A 24,552-nucleotide genomic window follows, 5' to 3' on the forward strand; every position below is an offset into this window, starting at 1 on the left:
GAGAGTATGCATTATGATCAGAGATTAAGGGAGCTAGGGCTTTACTCTCTGGAGAGAGAGGATGAGAGGAGACATGATAGAGGTATACAAAATATTAAGAGGAATAGATAGAGTGGACAGCCAGTGCCTCTTCCCCAGGGCATCACTGCCCAATACAAAAGGACATGACTTTAAGGTAAGGGGTGGAAAGTTCAAGGGGGATATTAGAGGAAGGTTTTTTTACTCAGAGAGTGGTTGGTGCATGGAATGCACTGCCTGAGTCAGTGGTGGAGGCAGATACACTAGTGAAGTTTAAGAGACTACTAGACAGGTATATGGAGGAATTCAAGGTGGGGGGGGGGGTTATACGGGAGGCAGGGTTTAAGGGTCGGCACAACATTGTGGGCCAAAGGGCCTGTACTGTACTGTATTGTTCTATGTTCTATGTCAGGATGCAGTTCATTGACTATAGCTCGGCATTTAATACCAACATTCCCACAATCCTGATTGAGAAGTTGCAGAACCTGGGCCTCTGTACCTCCCTCTGCAATTAAATCCTCAACTTCCTAACTGGAAGACCACAATCTGTGCAGATTAGTGATAACATCTCCTCGCTGACGATCAACACTGGCGCACCTCTGGGGTGTGTGCTTAGCCCACTGCTCTACTCTCTATATATCCATGACTGTGTGGCCAGGCATAGCTCAAATACCATCTATAAATTTGCTGATGATACAACCATTGTTGGTCGAATCTCAGGTGGTGACAAAAGGGTGTACAGAGTGAAATATGCCAACTAGTGGAGTGGTGTCACAGCAACAACCTGGCACTCAACATCAGTAAGACGAAAGAGCTGATTGTGGACTTCTGGAAGAGTAAGATGAAGAAAGAAGCTGCAGAGGGTTGTAAATTTAGTCAGCTCCATCTTGGGTACTAGCCTACAAAGTACCCAGGACATCTTCAAGGAGCGGTGTCTCAAAAAGGCAGCGTCTATTTTTAAGGACCTCCAGCACCCAGGGCATGCCCTTTTCTCACTGTTACCATCAGGTAGGAGGTACAGAAGCCTGAAGGCACACACTCAGCGATTCAGGAACAACTTCTTCCCCTCTGCCATTTGATTCCTAAATGGACATTGAACCCTTGAACACTACATTACTTTTAAATATATATATTATTTCTGTTTTTTGCATGATTTTTAATCTATTCAAAATATGTATACTACAATCTATTTATTTATTTATTTATTATTATTATTTTATTTTGGTGTTTTTTCTATATTATGTATTGCATTGAACTGCTGCTGCTAAGTTAACAAATTTCACATCTATGCTGGTGATAATAAACCTGATTCAGATTCTGATTCTGAAATTGGTCCAATCTGCACAATTTTTATGTGAAAAATAAGACACAAGAAAGGTTTTCTACACGTAAAGTTGATAATTCAGTTGGTGCTAATCGGAGAATTTTTCTGGTGCTTCAGCATACGATTTTTCTTAGAATCATAGTCATAGATCACAGCTTTGTCCTAGCTCTTCAATGCCACCCAAGCTTTCTCATCTGCCTGTGTTTGACCCATCTCCCTCGAAGCCTTCGCCATCCACATACGCCGATGTTTTCCTTGGGTCAGCTGCGCAGCTCATGATGTCACTACATGGTCATTTCTTTGGGTACCAAACTAGAAGGGTGATTAACTAGCCTCCCGACTTCGTTTATGCGGGACAAAGCTAAGGAGCAAAACTTTAGGAGATCGACACTAAGGAGAGATTCCCAGGTCTTCTCATTTCACATTGTGCAGTATCTCCAGTGCCTTTTCAATGGTTGTGGCAGCTCTGAAGTTGTAGAACTAGGTGCAAAGCTGTGCAATGCCTGCTCGACTATCAAGCGCCTTCTTGAAGCGTTTTCTTCCGATGAGACCTGCGGTTAACGTAGCTGTTGGTATTGGTGTTGGTTTATTATTGTCAAATGTACTAAGATACAGTGAAAAGCTTGTCTTGTATACTATTCCTACAAATCAGATCATTACACAGTGCATTGAGGTAAAACAATAGCTATACAGAACAAAGTGTAAAAGCTACCGAAAATATGCAATGCTGGTAAACAATAAGGTGCAACATCATGACAAGGTAGATCGGTAGCCCTCTGGTTTTTGTCTCCCCCACTGTAGGAAACATTCTCTCCATGTCCACTCTGCCTAGGCATTTTATTTGATTGGCTTCAGGGAGATTCCCTGCCAACCCATCCCCCTCCCAATCACCCCTTCATCTAAACTTCAGCAAGTACAGGCCTAGAGCCATCGAACAATCCTCATACGTTAACCCATTTATTCCCACGATCATTCTTGTGAACCTCCTCTGGACTATCTCTGTTGCCAGCATGTCCTTTCTTAGATAAGGGAGCCCAAAACTGCTCACGGTACTCCAAATGCAATTAAGTCTTTACTCCATAATTATTTTCCTCGTTATTTATTCTCCTGTTATTGGCCTGTATTTCTAAATATTAGTTTCCCACAACCTCCTTGGTACCAGTGAAAACTTCTCCAGCCTACACAGTCTCTTGCCATAACTATAATTCTTGTACTCTGGCAATACTTTCCGAAGTCTTCTTTAAACACCTTCTTTGGTTCCATCAATGCAGTGATCTGATCTGTGCTCAGTCCTTTAACTGAGGCCTAACCAATGTCTTTTATTGTTCCCATAGGACCTCTCAGTCATTGAATTCCACACCTAGAATGAAAATATCACACTTGCCTAAATATATTAACAATAAGCTTCAAGACCTAGGCCTCAATATCTTCTTGTGCAACTGGATCCTCGATTTCCTCACTTAAAGATCCCAGTCACTTCAGATTGACAACATTTCCTTCACAATCTCCCTCAGCACAGATGCACCACAGGCTGTGTGCTTAACCTCCTGCTCTTCACGCTTTATACCTCATATTGAGGCTAAGCACAGCTCCAATGCCATATTTAAGCTTGCCAACAGCACCTCCGCCAGTGACCGAATCAAAGGTGGTGTCGAAGCTTTGAAAATCTTCGAGGGGAAACTGAAAATCTGGTGCCGCAGTAACAACCACTCACTCAATGTCAGCACGACCAAGGAGATGATTAAAAAGGTTCAAAGGTTCGTGTTATTGTCAAAGTATGCATGTACAATACAACTCTGACATTTATCTACTCCAGATAGCCATTTAATACAGAAAACCATGGGTGTTGATGAAAGACATCAACTCACCCCCAACCAGCATGAGAAAGAAAAGAAACAAAACTTGCAGACCTCAAAATCCCACCCCCCAGCCCGCAGCCACAATAACAATCACCCACCCCTTACACATATCAATCCCTGACACCCTTACTTGCAGAAAAGAACAGTGATTGTAGCACCAAACCCCCATCCCACCTCTTACAGACAAAATAATTAACAGATCACCCATAAGAAAGAGAACACCGAGAAATGGAAGGAATTCCAATATAGATTACAGACCAACAATCGCATAAATCTCAGAATATGGGAAACGTCTTTTCATCTTCATATGAGGAGAGCAGCCGTATGAATTCAGTCCTTCTGTAAAGAGTGACTGTCAACCCGGGTCCAAACACTGTCAATACAGGGCCAAACGCGTCTATCCAGCTGCTGCCCATCTCTGTTGGAGCCATCGCTGACCACTCTACATTCACCTCGATGCATCAGTCTTCCTCGCTGCTTCGAGAGGGAGTCGTTCATGAGCTTGTGCTTCGTCTCTGGTCTTTCCCAGGAGTCAGCTTGTGTTCTCGGGCCTTTTTCAGCCCCCTGTCTCTGATCTCCACGAGGCAGCTCCCCAGACACAGCGCAGCTCCGGATCCTTTGATCAAGTTTCAAACTCTACGTCTCAGACTCCAACAGTTTCTGTCACACAAACAAGATGGAAAGAGCAAGCAGGAGGTGTAGGAAAAGTGTAACTATTGGGAAGAATTGCTGTCTGGAAGATGTCGCACGAGGAATCATTGTTCGCTGGTGCCATCTTGACCAGAATTAAGTTCAGCAGGAGGAAAACTGAGGTCCATGAGCCAGTCCTCATCAAGGGGTCAGAGGTGGAAACACTCAGCAACTTTAAATTCCTCAGTGTTATAATTTCAGAGGATCTGTCCTGGGTCCAGCACCTAAGTGCCGTTATGAAAAAAAGCCCAGCAGCTCCTCTACTTCCTGTGAAGATTTGGCATGGCATCTAAAACTTTGACAGACTTCTATAGGTATTGACTGGTTGCATCACAGCATTTCGTGCAAACACCGATGCCCTTGTATGGAAAAACCTTCAAAAGGTTGTGCATATGCCCCAGTCGATCACGGGTAAAGCCCTCCCCACCATTGAGCACATCTTCCAGAATTTCTGGGGTGCCTTATGGAATGGTGATCTTGACCAGCAGAGCTCAATGGATAAGATTAAATATCACCGTTTCAGCCTGATACAGCTGAGAATCACAACCGCTTCCGAGGTCTGTACGGTTAATAAAGATGTCTTAATGTGATTGAATAATCTATCGCTGGTTAAAACCGATGGAAACAATGTCAATTGTGGCCGTACTTAGCGCTGGCTTCCACATAAGAAATGTGGCTGCAGGTCAGGGATACAAGTACATTTAAGGAAATGGGGTTTTAGACTTCCAATACAGACTACCTTGCTGGCAAACGTAGTCTCTAGTAAATAAAATCAAAGATCTCAGAGCTGGGGTGCAGTATCAGAGGGACATTAGGACTGCGTGTGCCCTTTGTTTCATGGAATCCTGGCTAACCCCTTCTATACTGGACACAGCAGTTGACGGGTTCACTATACACCGTCAGGATAGGACTGTCGAGTCTCTCAGAAGCAGAGGGAGGTGTATGCCTCATGATCAACTCCTCTTGGTGCATAAACGTATCAGTGTTGTCCCAATTCGGCTCACCAGACCAGGAATATCTCCCAATTCCATCCATTTTACCTGCTGCAGGAGATTTCTGCTATCATTTTGGTAGTGGTATACATTCCACCTCAGGCCAATATCAGACAGACTTTAGAAGATCTGAGTAATGGGATTAACATATATGAAGCCTAATGCCGTCGCCATCACGCTGGGGGATTTTAACTAGGCCAGCCTGAAAAAATTCACTAAATAATTTCCATCAACATATCACTTGCAGTACCAGAGGAAGAAACACACTGGACGACTGTTACACCACCATCAAGAATGCCTACCTTGCTATTCCACTTCAGAAAGTCTGATCACCTGGCTGTACTTCCACTCCCTGAGTATAGGCAGAGGCTGAAGACTGCAGCACCACTAGTGAGGACCAAGCAGGTATGGACTAGGGAAACACAGGAGCGCCTACATGGCTGATTTGAATCAGTGAATTCAGGGATTCATCTTTCTGAATCTGATCTGAATCTGGATGAGTATACTGCAGCTGTTACCAACTTCATTAAAACTTGTGCGGATGAAGCAGGAGGTACATCATCTGCTGAGGACTAGATCTGTGGCAGTTAAGTCTGGTGACCCAGGTCTGTACGAGAAAACCAGCTATGGCTTGTGGAGGGCTATTTCAAGGGCGAAGAGACAATTCCAAGTGAGGTTGGAGGCAATATCAACATCAACATGACAACTTTGGCAGGGTTTGCAAGACATTACTTCTTACAAAGTGATACCCAATAGCATGAATGGCAGCGAGGCTTCACTATCAGATGAGCAAAATGCCTTCTATGCCAGCTTTGAAAGGGAGAATATAACTGTGAAGGTCCCTGCTGCACCCGGTGACAGTGTGATCTCTGTCTTGGAGGCCGACATTGGGCTGTCTTTAAGGAGGGTGAACCCTCGCAAGGAGGCAGGCCCCGATGGAGTACCTGGCAAGGCTCTGAAAACCTGTGCCAATTGGTGGGAGAATTCAACTTCTCACTGCTACGGTCAGAAGTACCCACTTGCATCAAAAAGGCAACAATTATACCAGTGTCAAAGAAAAGTTGTGAAAGCTGCCTTAATGACAATCACCCGGTAGCACTCACATCTACGGCGATGAAATGCTTTGAGAGGTTGGTCATGACTAGAATCAACTTCTACCTCAGCAAGGACCTGGGCCCCTGCAATCTGCCCATCTCCCAATAGGTCTATGGCAGGTGCAATCTCGGTGGTTCTTCACATAGCCTAGATACCCTGGACAATGCAAACACCTACGTCAGGATGCTGTCCATTGACTATAGCTCAGTGTTTAACACCATCATTCCCACAAACCTGATCAATAAGTTACAGAACCTGGGCCTCTGTACCTCCCTCTGCAATTGGATCCTCGACTTCCTAACCGGAAGACCACAACCTGTGTGTTTGGTGATAATATCTCCTCCTCACTGACGATCAACGCTGGTGCACCTCAGGGGTGTGTGCTTAGCCCACTGCTCTACTCTCTCTATACCCATGACTGTGTGGTTAGGCATAGCTCAAATACCATCTACACATTTGCTGATGATACAACCATTGTAGAATCTCAGGTGGAGGTGAGAGGGTGTACAGGAGCGAGATGTACCAGCTAATTGAGTGGTATCACAGCAACAAACTTGCACTCAATGTCAGTAAGACGAAAGAGCTGATAGTGGGCTTCAGGAAGGGTAAGACGAGGGAACACGACCCAATCATCATAAAGAGATTAGAAGCGGAGAGAGCGAGCAAGTTCAAGTTCCTGGGTGCCAAGATCTCTAAGGACCTAACCTGGTCCCAACATATCGATGCAGCTATAAAGAAGGCAAGATGCTGGCTATACATCATTAGAAGCTTGAAGAGATTTTATTTGTCAACTAAAACAGTCAAAAACTTCAGTAGATGTACTGTGGAAAGCATTCTGACAGGCTGCATCACTCTCTGGTGCTGGGGGACTACTGCAGAGGATTGAAAAAAGCTACAGAAAGTTGCCAAATTAGTCAGCTCCATCTTGGGTACTAGCCTCCATAGTACCCAAGACACCTTCAAGGAGTGGTGCCACAGAAAGGCAATGTCCTTTACGAAGGACACCCGTCACCCAGGACATGCCCTCTTTTCCATTGTTAACATCAGGAAGAAGATACAGAAGCCTGAAGACACACACTCAGCGATTCAGGAACAACTTCTCCTCCTCTGCCATAAAACTTCTAAATAGACATTGGACCCATGAGCACTACCTCACTTTAAAAAAATATGTATTATTTCTGTCTTTGCACTATTTTTAAACTATTTAATATACAAATATATACACTTACTGTAATTTGTTTATTTTTCTTCATTCTAGATTATCATGTACTGCATTGAACTGCTGCTGCTAAGTTGACAAATTGCACAACACATGCCGGTGATAATAAACCTGAATTTGATTCTGATGTACACAGAGCGCTGACTTGCAAAAGCAGCAGACCTCATCAGGGACCCCCACCCAGGACATGCTCTCGTCTCGCTGCTGCCATCAGGAAAAAAGGTACAGGAGTGTCAGGACTCACACCACCAGGATCAGGAACAGTTATTGCCCCTCAGCCATCAGGCTCCTGAACCAAAGGGCAGCACGATAGTGTGACAATTAGCACGCCCTACAGTATCTGTGACCTGGGTCGAATTCCTGCCACTGGCTGTAAGGAGCCCCATGACTGCCTGGGATTCCTCCGCTTTCCTCCCATAGTTCAAAGACGTGGCATTTGGTGGGTTAATTGGTGACTGTAAATTGTCCTTTGATTAGGCTAAGGTTGAATCGGAGGCTGCTGGGGCAGTGCAGCTTGAAGGGCTAGAAGGGTCTATTCTGTGTAGTATCTCACAAAATAAATAATAAATAAACTTCACTCATCCCATCACTGAAATGTTCCCACAACCTATGGACTTGCCTTCAAGGGTTCTTTCTTGGAATTTATTGTTTATTCGTTATTATTATTTTTTTCCCTTCTCTTTCTTTTTGTGTATGCACAATTTGTTGTTTTTGTCACATTGTTTGTTGTTTGTCCTGTTGGATGTCTTCCACTAATTCTATTGTGTTCCTGGTATTTACTGTGATTGCCCACAAGAAAATGAACTTCAAGGTTGGATATGGTGACATATTTGTACTTTGATAATAAATTTACTTTGAGCTTTTACTTTGAACCATCTTGTCTACCTGTCTTGCTACTTCAATGATTAGTGAAAGGACACTCCTGCTAGAGCCTTTTGATGTTGGTACATGGATATTTTGTTGAGGAAACAGCTTGACTTTGATAGCTGGTTATCCTCTGCCACTCACTGTCAAAACTCATATTTAACTACTGGTCCTTTAGGCAAGACACCAGTCTGTGAAGGCATATGTTGAAAGAACTGTTCACATTCTGTGGATGTGGACAAGGGATCAGTGAGGACAAGGGCTGCTGACCCTGATTGGTCAGGGATTCAAAGGATATGGCGAGAAGGCAGGTGAGTGGGGTTGAGTGAGTTCCAGGAATGGTGGAGCAGACTTGATGGGCTGAATGGCTTCATTCTGCTCCTATGTCTTATGGACCCTCCAGATCAGCAAGTCCCCTCAAGTTGGTGGGTCATGGGATCAGATATCCTTGTGAGCAGAAGGCACAAGGGCCTGTCACCCCCTAGGTACACGAATCGGTAAGTCTGGAGATCAGAGTCTTGCCATTGGTGAGTCTGGAGTTTTGGGTCCCTTCATTGGTGAGTCCCAGGCTTGATACTGAAGATTAAATCCCAAAGGCTGATGTCCCAATTTGGCTCACCAGACCAGGAATATCGCCCAATTCCATCCATTTTACCTGCTGCAGGAGATTTCTGCTATCATTTTGGTAGTGGTATACATTCCACCTCAGGCCAATATCAGACAGACTTTAGAAGATCTGAGTAATGGGATTAACATATATGAAGCCTAATGCCGTCGCCATCACGCTGGGGGATTTTAACTAGGCCAGCCTGAAAAAATTCACTAAATAATTTCCATCAACATATCACTTGCAGTACCAGAGGAAGAAACACACTGGACGACTGTTACACCACCATCAAGAATGCCTACCTTGCTATTCCACTTCAGAAAGTCTGATCACCTGGCTGTACTTCCACTCCCTGAGTATAGGCAGAGACTGAAGACTGCAGCACCAGTAGTGAGGACCAAGCAGGTATGGACTAGGGAAACACAGGAGCGCCTACATGGCTGATTTGAATCAGTGAATTCAGGGATTCATCTTTCTGAATCTGATCTGAATCTGGATGAGTATACTGCAGCTGTTACCAACTTCATTAAAACTTGTGCGGATGAAGCAGGAGGTACATCATCTGCTGAGGACTAGATCTGTGGCAGTTAAGTCTGGTGTCCCAGGTCTGTATGAGAAAACCAGCTATGGCTTGCGGAGGGCTATTTCAAGGGCGAAGAGACAATTCCAAGTGAGGTTGGAGGCGATATCAACATCAACATGACAACTTTGGCAGGGTTTGCAAGACATTACTTCTTACAAAGTGATACCCAATAGCATGAATGGTAGCGAGGCTTCACTATCAGATGAGCAAAATGCCTTCTATGCCGGCTTTGAAAGGGAGAATATAACTGTGAAGGTCCCTGCTGCACCCGGTGACCCTGTGACCTCTGTCTTGGAGGCCGACACTGGGCTGTCTTTAAGGAGGGTGAACCCTCGCAAGGTGGCAGGCCCTGATGGAGTACCTGGCAAGGCTCTGAAAACCTGTGCCAATTGGTGGGAGAATTCAACCTCTCACTGCTACGGTCAGAAGTACCCACTTGCATCAAAAAGGCAACAATTATACCAGTGTCTAAGAAGAGTTGTGAGAGCTGCCTTAATGACAATCACCCGGTAGCACTCACATCTACGGCGATGAAATGCTTTGAGAGGTTGGTCATGACTAGAATCAACTTCTACCTCAGCAAGGACCTGGACCCCCTGCAATCTGCCTATCTCCCAATAGGTCTATGGCAGGTGCAATCTCGGTGGTTCTTCACATGGCCTAGATACCCTGGACAATGCAAACTCCTACGTCAGGATGCTGTCCATTGACTATAGCTCAGTGTTTAACACCATCATTCCCACAAACCTGATCAATAAGTTACAGAACCTGGGCCTCTGTACCTCCCTCTGCGATTGGATCCTCGACTTCCTAACCGGAAGACCACAACCTATGTGTTTGGTGATAATATCTCTTCCTCACTGACGATCAACGCTGGTGCACCTCAGGGATGTATGCTTAACGCACTGCTCTACTCTCTCTATACCCATGACTGTGTGGTTAGGCATAGCTCAAATACCATCTACACATTTGCTGATGATACAACCGTTGTAGAATCTCAGGTGGAGATGAGAGGGTGTACAGGAGCGAGATATACCAGCTAATTGAGTGGTGTCACAGCAACAAACTTGCACTCAGTGTCAGTAAGACGAAAGAGCTGATAGTGGGCTTCAGGAAGGGTAAGACGAGGGAACACGACCCAATCATCATAAAGAGATTAGAAGCGGAGAGAGCGAGCAAGTTCAAGTTCCTGGGTGCCAAGATCTCTAAGGATCTAACCTGGTCCCAACATATCGATGCAGCTATAAAGAAGGCAAGATGCCGGCTATACATCATTAGAAGCTTGAAGAGATTTTATTTGTCAACTAAAACACTCAAAAACTTCAGTAGATGTACTGTGGAAAGCATTCTGACAGGCTGCATCACTCTCTGGTACTGGGGGACTACTGCAGAGGATTGAAAAAAGCTACAGAAAGTTGCCAAATTAGTCAGCTCCATCTTGGGTACTAGCCTCCATAGTACCCAAGACACCTTCAAGGAGTGGTGCCACAGAAAGGCAATGTCCTTTACGAAGGACACCCGTCACCCAGGACATGCCCTCTTTTCCATTGTTAACATCAGGAAGAAGGTACAGAAGCCTGAAGACACACACTCAGCGATTCGGGAACAACTTCTTCTCCTCTGCCATAAAACTTCTAAATAGACATTGAACCCATGAGCACTACCTCACTTTTAAAAAAATATGTATTATTTCTGTTTTTGCACTATTTTTAAACTATTTAATATACAAATATATACACTTACTGTAATTTGTTTATTTTTCTTCATTCTAGATTATCACGTACTGCATTGACCTGCTGCTGCTAAGTTGACAAATTTCACAACACATACCGGTGATAATAAACCTGAATTTGATTCTGATGTACACAGAGCGCTGACTTGCGAAAGCAGCAGACCTCATCAGGGACCCCCACCCAGGACATGCTCTCATCTCGCTGCTGCCATCAGGAAAAAAGGTACAGGAGCGTCAGGACTCACACCACCAGGATCAGGAACAGTTATTGCCCCTCAGCCATCAGGCTCCTGAACCAAAGGGCAGCACGATAGTGTGACAATTAGCACGCCCTACAGTATCTGTGACCTGGGTCGAATTCCTGCCACTGGCTGTAAGGAGCCCCATGACTGCCTGGGATTCCTCCGCTTTCCTCCCATAGTTCAAAGACGTGGCATTTGGTAGGTTAATTGGTCACTGTAAATTGTCCTTTGATTAGGCTAAGGTTGAATCGGAGGCTGCTGGGGCAGTGCAGCTTGAAGGGCTAGAAGGGTCTATTCTGTGTAGTATCTCATAAAATAAATAATAAATAAACTTCACTCATCCCATCACTGAAATGTTCCCACAACCTATGGACTTGCCTTCAAGGGTTCTTTCTTGGAATTTATTGTTTATTCGTTATTATTATTTTTTTCCCTTCTCTTTCTTTTTGTGTATGCACAATTTGTTGTTTTTGTCACATTGTTTGTTGTTTGTCCTGTTGGATGTCTTCCACTAATTCTATTGTGTTCCTGGTATTTACTGTGATTGCCCACAAGAAAATGAACTTCATGGTTGGATACGGTGACATATTTGTACTTTGATAATAAATTTACTTTGAGCTTTTACTTTGAACCATCTTGTCTACCTGTCTTGCTACTTCAATGATTAGTGAAAGGACACTCCTGCTAGAGCCTTTTGATGTTGGTACATGGATATTTTGTTGAGGAAACAGCTTGACTTTGATAGCTGGTTATCCTCTGCCACTCACTGTCAAAACTCATATTTAACTACTGGTCCTTTAGGCAAGACACCAGTCTGTGAAGGCATATGTTGAAAGAACTGTTCACATTCTGTGGATGTGGACAAGGGATCAGTGAGGACAAGGGCTGCTGACCCTGATTGGTCAGGGATTCAAAGGATATGGCGAGAAGGCAGGTGAGTGGGGTTGAGTGAGTTCCAGGAATGGTGGAGCAGACTTGATAGGCTGAATGGCTTCATTCTGCTCCTATGTCTTATGGACCCTCCAGATCAGCAAGTCCCCTCAAGTTGGTGGGTCATGGGATCAGATATCCTTGTGAGCAGAAGGCACAAGGGCCTGTCACCCCCTAGGTACACGAATCGGTAAGTCTGGAGATCAGAGTCTTGCCATTGGTGAGTCTGGAGTTTTGGGTCCCTTCATTGGTGAGTCCCAGGCTTGATACTGAAGATTAAATCCCAAAGGCTGATCAAAGTCCAAAAGTTGAAAGACCAATAGTCGAGCTCTGGGTCTACAAGTCTGGGATTCCACTGGGATAGTTATATGCCCATTGTCTGAGTACACTGGAGGATGGAGGTCCTGAGGCCTTTCCTGGGGTTGGAGGATTATGAGCATGTGAGTTTGTGTGTGGGTGAATGGGAGGGATAATCCTCGTGTTCTGTGTTATTCAGCTAAACATTCTTGGCATACTATATTGGAAATGGAATGTGTGGCAACCCCAGGCATCCCTAGGTCGTATTGGTTGTTCACAAAATTGACATATTTCCCTGTAAATTTTGATATTCGTGTGATAAATAAATGAATCTGAATCCAGAGTGAAATAAGAGAAAGGCCTTGCATGATAGGATAGCCTAACTTGCTTTACAGATAATGACATACAATCGAGGTGTAGATACCAAACAGTAGATATATTGCTGCCAGCTTGAGTGTACGAGATGACCACAAACAGCAACTCAATGGTGAGCAGATAATTTGATTTTCAGTGAACTTGGATGAATATTTGCCATGACACAGGGGAGAATTCTATTGCTCTTCCTCACGCTGGTGCCAGGGGATGTGTTCTCAACCATTTGAGAAAAAAGCTGCTTTCATTCCTCAACCGAAACCGAAACATTGAATCACTGATATAAATCATGAAATTCGTTGTTTTGCAGCAGCAGTACAGAGTAATCCTGGAAAAAAAAAATTATAACTTACAAGAAGAAAAAATATATTCAGAGTGGATTCTGGATAATCAGGACACATTGGGAGCAATACTATTTGGTCCAATTAAGTGGCTGTTCTTGTTAGCTGAAGTTTCATGGAAATAAAGACTACAAAAAAGATAAACTACTGTTTAAATGATAATAATTTATATATTTTAAATGAAATGCAGAACAAATTAGAACATTACAAATACCTCTGAAGTACTATAAAACTGTGTATTTGTTCCTAATATTTATCGATGGAATTCAGTGTACTCTGCCGTGCTCTTTTGATTGACTGTAAATGAACAAAACCAGCATGGACACCCAGTGCAGATAATGGACCATCTTCATACAATTCTATTGACAAATGCATCATCCAGATTTTCATTTTCACTTTAACATTCAAGACGATTGTCGATACCTTCAAATCCTTGTAGTTCCTATCTTGTCACTCCCAGCAGTTTCTGGCCCCTCCACGCCTGGTGAGCAAAACAGTTCCAAGTTGTCTTACTGCTTATTTCTCATCAATTATCAGTGACTATGCTAGTTTGGCAACAGTCTCCTGTCCCAATTAAGCAATACATACAGTACTGTGCAAAAGTCTTAGGCACATATATTATAGCTAGGGTGCCTAAGCTGTCTGCGGAGTATTGCAGTAATTTTATGTATTGCACTGTATAGCTAATGCAAAAAAAAAATTTCATGATATATGTGAGTGATGATAAATCTGATTCTGATATGCGTCTCTATTGTGGTCTGAGAATGGGAAGGGGGCAGGGAGAGGGGAATCATGGCTGGGGAAAGGGAAAGGGAGAGCAGAGGGGGTGGGAAGCACCAGAGAGACATTTGATTCCAGTAGTTTGGAATCAAATCTCCTCGTTTGATGCCTCATGGTTCGGTGTGTCTGCACCCACACCAGCCCCTGCCCCTGGCACTCCTTCTCTGCCGTCTGTCGCACACCCCTCCTGCGGAGCTCCTTCCTCACCTTTCCCAACTTCCTTTGCTCCCACCAGATTTGCTAACTCGCTCTCCGCTCCGCATTGACCAATACAGTTCTGTGCAAAACTCTTAGGCACGCAAGCTATACATCTGTGCCTAAAACTTTTTTACAGTACTATATACACACATCAAATAAGCAGTGCAAAAATAGTGAGGCAGTGTTTTCACGGGTTGGTGATCAACATAGATTTAGTACACAAAGCCTTGGAGTGGGATGTGAAACTGCAAATTTTTATCTTTAAGGGAACAAGTGTTGAGTCACAAATGATGGTAATAAATTTAAATGACAGAGGACATACTTAGGTGGATGCAGAAGCCAACACATAACCATTGCAACATTAAATGATAATACCAGCATTGTTGCACATTACCTTTCTGTGGTCCCATAATGAACAAGAACAGAAGTGTAGCACAAGTAAGCTATTGAATGGAATGTAACAATGAAGTATCACAATAGTTACACTGTTGCATTTTGTAAAATAATTGCACATTATTAACTGAATATTTGCTGTGACCAAACTGCTGGTCAACCACAGCTGTAATCATATATTTCTGGCGACCACACCTTCCTTGCTGGTCATGTATTTTTAAGACTGTTTAATGTCATTTCCAATACACAAGTGTAAAAGAGAAGAAGATGATTGTTACACCGTATACAATGCAGCGCAAAAAAACACAGTAAGATAAGGAACACAATAATAAATTATTACAGATTCCAGTTTAAGATGCCACTACTGAAGGCGAATGACAGCTTTCTGGTAGTTCAAAAAGCAAGAAATTCAACTAAAAACATTATTAACAACATCTTTTTTGAAGTAAGTTGTGGTAAAACTTTCACTACAAACAACAAAGAGGCGAGCAAAGGTGAATTGACTTTGAGGAATGAACCATGCTGGTGTGTTTCAAAATCGACACAGGTGGAGTTGGAGTGAGCAATTTGGAGAGGATGAGTTGAGGCAGGAGAGTTTTGATGCCCATCCGACTAACCTAGGTGTGAGGTTGTATTGCCGATTTGGAGAGGTCAAGAACAGGTTCAGCCAGGGCAGCGAGATTTGGGCCCAGAGTGAATTGATAGGCAGCGTGGTCTAAACCCGGTGCATTTTGCTGCAGCAGAGCCCAGGTCTTAATGTGAGGCACAACCAGTTGTTCGGACAATTTAAACACCAGCCCAGATAGACTGGAAAGGCAGGGTGTCGGGACCGGAGGTGATGGCTGGCCCAATTTTGAGCTGAGGCTGTGAGATTGCCTTGGCTGCTGTTCTTCATGTCTGTGGCGATTTTTCCTGCTAATATAATGAACTGAAACCGAGGCTTCGGGCCCACTCCGGCTGCTCTGGGAATTCGGATCTAAGGATTCAACTTGGTTCAGAATGCTGTTGCTTGCTTCTATTGTTTGCCCGATTTGTGTTTTTTCTCTTTCTCTGCATATTCGGTACTGCTCTTTTTTAAAATTGGGTTCTTTCGAATTCCTTGCTTTGTGGCTGCCTGTAAGGTTGTATAATTGATACATTCTTTGATATTAAATGTACTGTGTATCTTTGACTCTTGAATTTAAAATCACGATAAATATAATACATAAAATAGCTCATATACATCAAGTGATTATTCGTACACAAAGTGACACTAGGTATAGAAGTATCTGTACATCAGGTGACTCTGACAGGAAATAATAAGCAAGTGGTGGTTGGGGGGTGTGAAGTGGTGGGTGGATGTGCTGAACAGCCTTACTGCTTAGTGAAAGTAACTGTTTTGAGTCTGGTGGTCCTGGCATGGATGTTATCTGGCCTCCTCCCTGAAGGCAGTGCGACAAAGAGTCTATGAGCAGGGAGGATGGGATCCTTCATGGTATTGCTGGCCCTCTTCTGGTAGCTTTCTCTATATACAACATGTCCTTGTTTGCAGGTAGGTTGGTGCCAGTGATGCATTGAGTGGTTTTGACTACTTGTTGTGGAGCCTTCCTCTCCGCCACAGGGCGGTTTCCGTACCACTCAGTGCTGCTTGTTAGGATGTTCTCTGCTGCATATCTGTAAAAGGACATGAGAATAGATGTTGATAGTCCAGCTATCCTCAGCCACCTCCGAAAGGAAAGGTGTTGCTGAGCTTTCTAGATCGTCCAGGATGTGTTCTGGGACCATGAGAGGTTGTGTGCGATGTGCACTCCCAGGAGTTTGAAACCGCTGTGTCGCCGATATAAAGAGGCACGTGAGTGTTGTGAGTTTTCCTGTAGCTGATAACCACCTCCTTTGTCTTGTTGACATTGTGGAAGAAGTTATTTACCTGGCACCAGGCCTCGAGCTCTTCCACCTCCTCTCTGTAGGTCACCTCATCGCTGTTGGTGATGAGCCCCACTACAGTCATGTCATTGGTGAACTTGACAATGTGATTATTCAGGTGTTTGGCTGTGCAGCCCAATTTCTTGATTACAATTCCGACACAAATGGGAAAATGCTATAGCGGATTGGGAATTATGGTCGGAGCAAACCCTGACAGCAAAAGAGATAGCTTTAATCCTTGCCTCAAATCTCAGTGCAACTTTCAACAGCAAATAAGAGGTTTGTCTTAGACCTGGAAATGGTTAAGTTTGATAGTAATCTGAATGAAAGGATAAACTGCCTAGTTATCATTAAATTGTCATCTTACTTTAGCTTTGTTCAGAGTGAAGAAACTATTGCCATTCACAGTATGAATGGAACCAGTTTCTCAACACCAAATGTTCATCAGATACGGATGACTTACTTGATGTATTGCATAAGGACAAAGGAATTTATGCATGCCTCCTCCCGTCGTTTAGATTGTGTCTCAATGCACCCAACACTGAGCTTAGTTTTCAATCAGCCTGCTTCATTGGGCCTTTGTATGCCTATCAAAAAGCTTCTGAAGCACATTTTCCAACTTAAGCTCTATCATGTGAAGTTATTGCCAAGAAGAAAGGATAAAACAGGTTCTCAAATCTTCCTTGAAAAAAATACAAATTCCCATTGATTCCTTAGATCTCTGACCCTTGGCCACTCAAAGTGGCAAAGGAGTATTCAGGATGGTACTGAGAACCTTGTGACCACACTTTGGAAGGACACAGAAGGTCTGTGCAAGTGGCAGAAGAAGTGCACCACCTTACAACCTAGCTAACTTCCTGCCTAGTAAACACCTCTTGCCTACTTAGGGAAAGTGTGGCTCCACGTTGTCCTCATCAGCCAACTCAGAACCCCTTCTCCGAGGGTCGTCACCTTGTCATGGTGGAGAAGCTTGTGAGTTCCTGTAGCCCCAAGAGCAATGCTGCCTGGAATTTAGCTCCTGGTAGGGTTACCCATGGCGGTAAGGTCAAGAGGGAAGCTTCAGACAAAGGTCAACCCAAGCAAGACCTCAATGGTGGAACTGGCGGAAGATGGTGACACATCACAATAACAGTGAAGATGGAGGATGGCTGCAGCAGTGAATGTTCTCCAGTCATCTTGAAATCCAGGCCACTGTACCCTGACCCCTGTCAGTCAAGGATGGTGTGGTCAGTCTACCCACGTACAGGTGTTCTCGATTAAGGGAATAGACAACCCCTGAGGGAAACATCATTCTTGATTCGAGTGGTTGCACATTACTACTATCTGAGAACCCATAAAACCAAGTGAAATAATTCACCCTCGATCATGTCAGTCCAGGAGGAAGAAGACCCAGATCTGTATAGAACACAGAACTTAGAACAGTACAACAAGGATCAGACTCTTTGGTCCATGATGTTGTTCTGGACTAATTAACTAATGACAACTGATTAAACTCGTTACTTCTGCCTGCACATGGTTCATATCCCTGTATTTTCTGCATTCTCATCTGACAGCCTCTGTCATATCATCCTCCACTACAGCTCCTGCCAGTGCATTCTAGATACCCACTACTCTGTGTAAAAACTTGTTCTGCACATCTCCTTTGAACTTACCTCCACCTCCCATCTTAAGCACATGCCTTCTGGTATCGGATATTTCAACCCTGCGTAAGAGATACCGGCTGTCTACTTCATCTATGCTTCTAATAATTTATAAACTTCTATCAAGTCAGCTTCCACCTCTTCAGAGAAAACACCCCAAGTTTGTCCAGCCTCTCCTTATAGCATATACCCTCAAATCCAGGCAGTATCCTGGTAAACCTCTTTTGCGCCCTCTCCAAAACCTCCATATTATTCTTAAAGAGGGGCAGCCAGAACTGACTGCAATACTCCAGATGTGACCTTAAATTATGTATCTATTGACTTTTCTCCACATACCGTTAAATAAGCTAAAATCCATCATTCATAAGATCATAAGACATAGGAGCAGAATTAGGCCATTTGGCCCATTGAGTCTGCTCCGCCATTTCATCATGGCTGATCCATTTTTCCTCTCAGCCCCAATCTCCTGCTTTTCACTCGTATCCCTTCATGCCCTGACCAATCAAGAATGTATCAATCTCTGCCTTAAATATACATAGAGACCTGACTTCCACAGTTGCCTGTGGCAAGGAATTCCACAGATTCACCGCCCTCTGGCTAAAGAAATTCCTCCTCATCTCCATTTTAAAAGGACACCCCTCTATTCTGACATTGTGTCCTCTGGTTTTAGAATCTCCCACCACAGGAAACATCCTCTCCATGTCCACTCTATCAAGGCACTTCATTATTCGATGTTCCAATTAGGTCACCCCTCATTCTTCTGAATTCCAGTCAATACAGGCCCAGAGCCATCAAGTGTTCTTCATATGACAAGCTGTTCAATCCTGGAATCAGGATTCAGATTAAAAAAAATTAAAATTGACTTGGCCGCAGTGGCTGTTTGGAGAAATATGCTCCAAATATTTACAAGCCCTTCTGTGTAAAGTTTTTTAATAACTCCTTTCTTGAAAAATTTCCCTCTAAGTTTAGTGCGATGAGCCATGATCATTGATCCCTAATCGTAAGAGCAAGTGCCCCTCAACGCACCTTATAGACTCCCCTTAATAACTTGACATTTGTGATCAAATCACCTTTTAACCTTCTGAATTCCAGGGAATACCAGCCGAGTTTGTATAATCTATCGCTACCTTTTAATCCTTAGATTCCTTCTGTAACATAAACACAGCGAATGAAAGAAGCCATTACACTTGGGCACTGTCACATTCTTGATAATGAAGCAGCTGTGGTATCATTTTCCACGTTCACTTGTTTATTGACATTCCAGTGACGCTGGTCTGAGGTATGATTCCACTGAGACCGACTGCTGCCTGGTATCTTGTCCAAGTGAGTGGGAGTTATACGTGAGCCTTGACAGTGTCAGAGCTGAGCCACAACCTGCCTCCCTGTAGGGCTTGCTGGACAGAAAACAAGATCTGGTTCCTCTCTCAATTGTGGGCACGATAAATCACTGAAGTCTGACATAGTTTTGATTATGTAACTGCGCACAACACCTCCATGTCTTCAGTGGAACACCCACCAACTGGAATAACTTGCTGGGCTTTATCAGCCCACCACCAGGTTCGGGAACAGTTATTACACTTCAACCATCAAGTTCCTGAACCAGCATGTATAACTTCACTTAGCACAACTCTGAACTGATTCGGCTACCTATAGACTCACTTTTAAGGACTTAACAACTCATATTCTCTGTATTATTTATTTATTTTCTTCTTTTTCGTTTGCACAGCATGTCCGCTTTTGTACATTGGTTCTTTGTCAATATTTGACTCTGTGTTGTTTTTTAATGATTCTTTTGCATTTCTTTGTTCTACTGTGTATGCCTGCAAGAAAATGAATCTCAAGGTGGTATATGATGACATATACACACTTGTATAATAAATTTACTTTGAACTTTGAATGTTAGGTTGGAATTTTAAACAATAAATGCAATTTTTCTGTGTAAATGTCAGTACCTCCAGTTGAACTCTGTCTTTTTGTGTGTTTCCCCCTAGCTGTCAGTCTGTAGTTTTGTATTGCCATGTGCTCCTGTCCCCGCTCCTGCTCTACTCCGGCCCCTGTATCACTAGTACTCCGTCTTTCATCTGCTTCTCATTATTACATATACTGTTGCCACCTGTGTCTCATTGTGCTCCACCTATTATCTGTCTCTCTGTTTATTGCTCAGTGTATTTCAGTCCTTGTTTTCAACTGTTTGTTGCTAGGTTGTGCCAGTGAGTTTTCCTGAGCCTTTCTAGCATGTCTGTTGATTCTGGGTATTTGAGTATTTGGATTTCTCTGGATGTTTTGATCTTTGCCTGAGTTTTAATGCTGACTTTGTTTGCACCTTGGGATTTGTCACTCAATTAATATCACTGTGTGCACAGTACTGGGTCTGTGATTGGATCCCTGTTCCAGTGCCCTGGCAGTAAAAACTGATCTAATTTTGAGGAAGGTTTGATGGCTCTGAGCCTGCACTTGCACAAATTTCGAAGAATGAGTCAGGATTTCATTGAAACCTATTCTATATTGAAAGATCTAAATACAGTGAACATGGAGAGGATGTTTCCTGTAGTGGGGGAATCTGGGACCAGAAGGTACAGCTTTAGAATGCAAGGATGTTCTTTTTGAACACAAATGAGGAAGAATTTCTTTAGCCAGAGCATACTAAAATTGTGAAATTCATTGCTGCAAACAGCTGTGGAGACCAAGTCATTGGGTATATTTAAAGTGGAGTTGTTACAGTTCTTGCTTAGTGAGGGTATCAAAGGTTATGGGTAGAAAGTAGGAAAATGGGGTTGAGAGCGATAATAACTTAGCCATGATGAAATGGCAGAGCTGGCTTGATGGGTCAAATAGCCTAATTCTGCTCCAATGTTTTATGGTTTGACAGAATCCAATTGGTTCAAAATGTATTTTTCCTACAAGCTAAAAATCTCTTTGAACCAAACTAGATGGTGCTGGATAGATTCATCCCAAAGAAAAATAGAAGATAATAAGGCAATAAGGACAATAGGGACAATAAGGCAACCATGGCTGACAAGGGAAGTGAAAGATAGAACAAAAGTAAAAGAGGGCATATAATAGAGCAAAAATTGGTGGATGCTAAAGGACTGGGAAGTTAAAAATCAACAGAAGGCAACTAAAAAAGCAATAGGAATGAAGAAGTGAAACATGAAGGTCAGCTAGACAATAAAATAGAAGCTACTGAGGGAGAAGAGTGGAAAAATGACACTGGAGAGGTAGTAATAGTGGATGCAATGGGTGGACAAACACAGTAAGTATTTAAATCAGTCTTTACTATGGAAGACACAGTATGCTAGAAATTGGAGTGTCAGGGGGCAGAAGGGAAGAAGGTGCTTGGGAAGCTGAAAGATCTGAAGGTAAATAAGTTGCCTGGACCGGATGGACTACATCCCAGGATTCTGAAGGAGGTAGCTGATGAGATTGTGGAGGCATTATTAATGATCTTTCAATCACTAGATTCCAGAGTGGTTCTGAAGGAGTGGCAAATTAAAAATGTTACTCCTCTCGTCGGGAATAGAGGGAGGCAGAAGAAAGGAAATTTAGCCTGAATTTGGCCAGTTAACTTGAATTCAGTGGTTGGAAAAAAAATATTAGAAACCATTAAAAGGATAAGGTTTCAAGGTGCTTGGAAGCACATGATGGAATAACCCAAAGCCAGCATGGTTTCCTCAAGCTGATGTTATTTACTTGGATTTTCAGGAGGCCATTAATAAGATGTCACATGTAAAAGCCCATTGGTATTACAGAAATGATGCAGACTTGGATGTAAGATTGGCTGACTGTCAGGAGGCAAAGGTATGGGAATAAAGGGTTCTTATCCGGTTGGATGCCAGTGACAAGTGAAGTTCTGTAGGGATCGGTGCTGACAGTATTTTTTCAGATCATATGTCAATGACCTGAATGACAGAATTGATGGCTTTGTAGCCATATCTGCAGGCAATTTGACAATAGGTGGAGGGGTAGGTAGTGCCATCAGTCTACAGACAAGCGGGTAGTCTGTAGGAGGACTTAGACAGATTAGGAGAATGTATTTCATCTACCACTTCTTTGCACAGTGTAGGGAAGTGTATGGTCGTGCACTTTGGTAGAAGGAATAAAGGTGTAGACTATTTTCTAATTCTGCTCCAATGTCTTGCGGTCCTATGGAGAAGTGATATGCTCCATCATCTTTTTCCTCTTTATAAACTATAGGATCTGCACTTTACCACATCTTTGCTTACTGAACTATAACCTCATAGTCTGATGATCATTTTCCCTGGTACCTTACAAACACTTCAGCCAGGACAATTTACATTCTTAGGACATCAAGGTTCCAAATAGCCAATAAATTCCCTTTGCCTTCTAGTCAATGTTGTTAAGTGGGGCAAGAACAATACCTGCAAAGCCAACTACTACAAACAGCAATAAGGTGAGCAACTGCCAACTATACAAGCATTCCATTTGAACGTCTAAGCCTGCATTCACTGAGGAAGAGAAAACATCCAGTCATTGACTGATGAGTGGAAAGTAACATTTGCCAGGCCATGGAAACCTCTAAAAAGACAGGGTTTAACTATCTACCCTTGATATCTTGGTGGTTCCTGCTGATCAGAAATTCAATTAGACCAGCCAAATAAATACCGTGACCATAACAGCAGGTTAGAGGCCAGGTATCCTGTGGTGAAAGCTTCACCTATTGACACCCAGAACCCTTTCCTATATTTATAATCACAAGTCAGGAGTGGGATGCAATAGTCTCCACCAGCTTGGATAAGTGCTGGCTCAACAACACTTAACCCAGGCAACCTGTTCATATTCTATACCTTCACAGTATGGTCGGGGACAATTTTGACCCTGCCCAAGAATTCCCTCATAACAAGTGTCTATACCAAATTTTGAACCACAGATCTATTTAGAATGTATAAATAGCCTATCTGACATTAATAAATGGGTGATTAATCCTTAATTAATGTTTCAGAGATCTAAAATCCATTTCAACAAATACGGGTCAAATTTGATCCGGAACAGCCTCAATGTACAAAAACTTGTAGCACCTGTACAAAAGTATAAAATTTTTAAATACTTTCATTTCTGCACATTTTGGGTCACTTTAGGAAACGTCATCAAATTTTGGCTAAAAAAAAATTGACATTTAGGGTATTTTTACTGCTGTCACATGTCAAAATGGGTCAAATTTGACCCAAACAGTATGTAAGATTTAAAAAAGCCTGACCAGCCAGCACACTATCTGCTACTCTAAATGTTCATCCACGGTCCTCATTCATCATCATCGGTGAGTACTGGGGTTGATATTGAAGATCAAAGCCCGGAGGTCAATCGTAAATCCGGAAATCTGTGGAAGACTGAGTCTGCGAATCCTCTGTGGAAGATGAAGCCCCATAGATGTGAATCCATGAGTCCGCTGGATACTGAAGGTGGGGTTGAAGAACTGTGTGTATGTGCATTGGCGGGAGAGAGGGGGTGGGGTTTGTTTTGTGGTGGTTGCTTTGTTGCTTGTTGTGTTCCATTTGTTGTGTTCTCTGTTGTTCTGCCGAGTATTGTGGGTATACTATGTTGGTGCCGGAATGTGTGGCAACACTTGTGGGTTGCCCTCCATCACTCCGTTAGGTTGTGTTGGTCGTTAATGCTAATGACTCATGTTTCGATGTACACGTAAATCTAAATCTGTATCATTCCATCTACCATGATTGGAGAGTTGTTGCAGTATGTACTACCTATAAAATTCACTGAAGCTACTCCAACAGAAGCCCACAATCTCCACCATCAAGAAGGACAAGGGCACCAAAAATATCACCATAAGACCATAAGATATAGAAGTAGAATTAAGCCATTTGGCCCATCGAGTCTGCTCCCCCATTTCATCATGGCTGATCCATTTTTTCACTCAGCCCCAATCTTCTGCCCCCCCCCCAACCCCACCCCCTCCCTCGGTATCCCTTCATGCCCTGACTAATCAAGAATCTATCAACCTCTGCCTCAAATATATATAAAAGACTTGGCTTCCACAGCTGCCTGTGGCAACACGTTCCAATAGATTCGCCGCTCTCTGGTTAAAGAACACTCCTTTATTTTGAGGCTGTCCCCTCTGGTCTTGGACACCCTGACTATAGGGAACATCCTCTCCACATCCACTCTAACAAGGCCTTTCACCATTCAATAGGTTTCAATGAGGTCACTCCTCATTCTTCTGAATTCTAGTGAATATAGCCCCAGAGCCATCAAACACTTTTCATGTGACAAGTTGTTCAATCCTGAAATCATTTTCGAGAACTTCCTTTGAACCCTCTCCAGTTTCAGCACACCCTTTCTAGATAAGGGGCCCAAATCTGCTCCCAATGTTCCACTTCCATGTTTGCTTCCTCTTTCCACACCATCCTGACTGGGAAATATATCACTGATATTGAATGTAAATCCTGAAACTCCCTCCCTAATAATATTGGGAGGAAGCATTTTCACCAACATTTTCACCAA

The sequence above is a fragment of the Hemitrygon akajei genome, chromosome 6, assembly GCF_048418815.1.
Source record: "Hemitrygon akajei chromosome 6, sHemAka1.3, whole genome shotgun sequence".
Lineage (NCBI taxonomy): Eukaryota > Metazoa > Chordata > Chondrichthyes > Myliobatiformes > Dasyatidae > Hemitrygon > Hemitrygon akajei.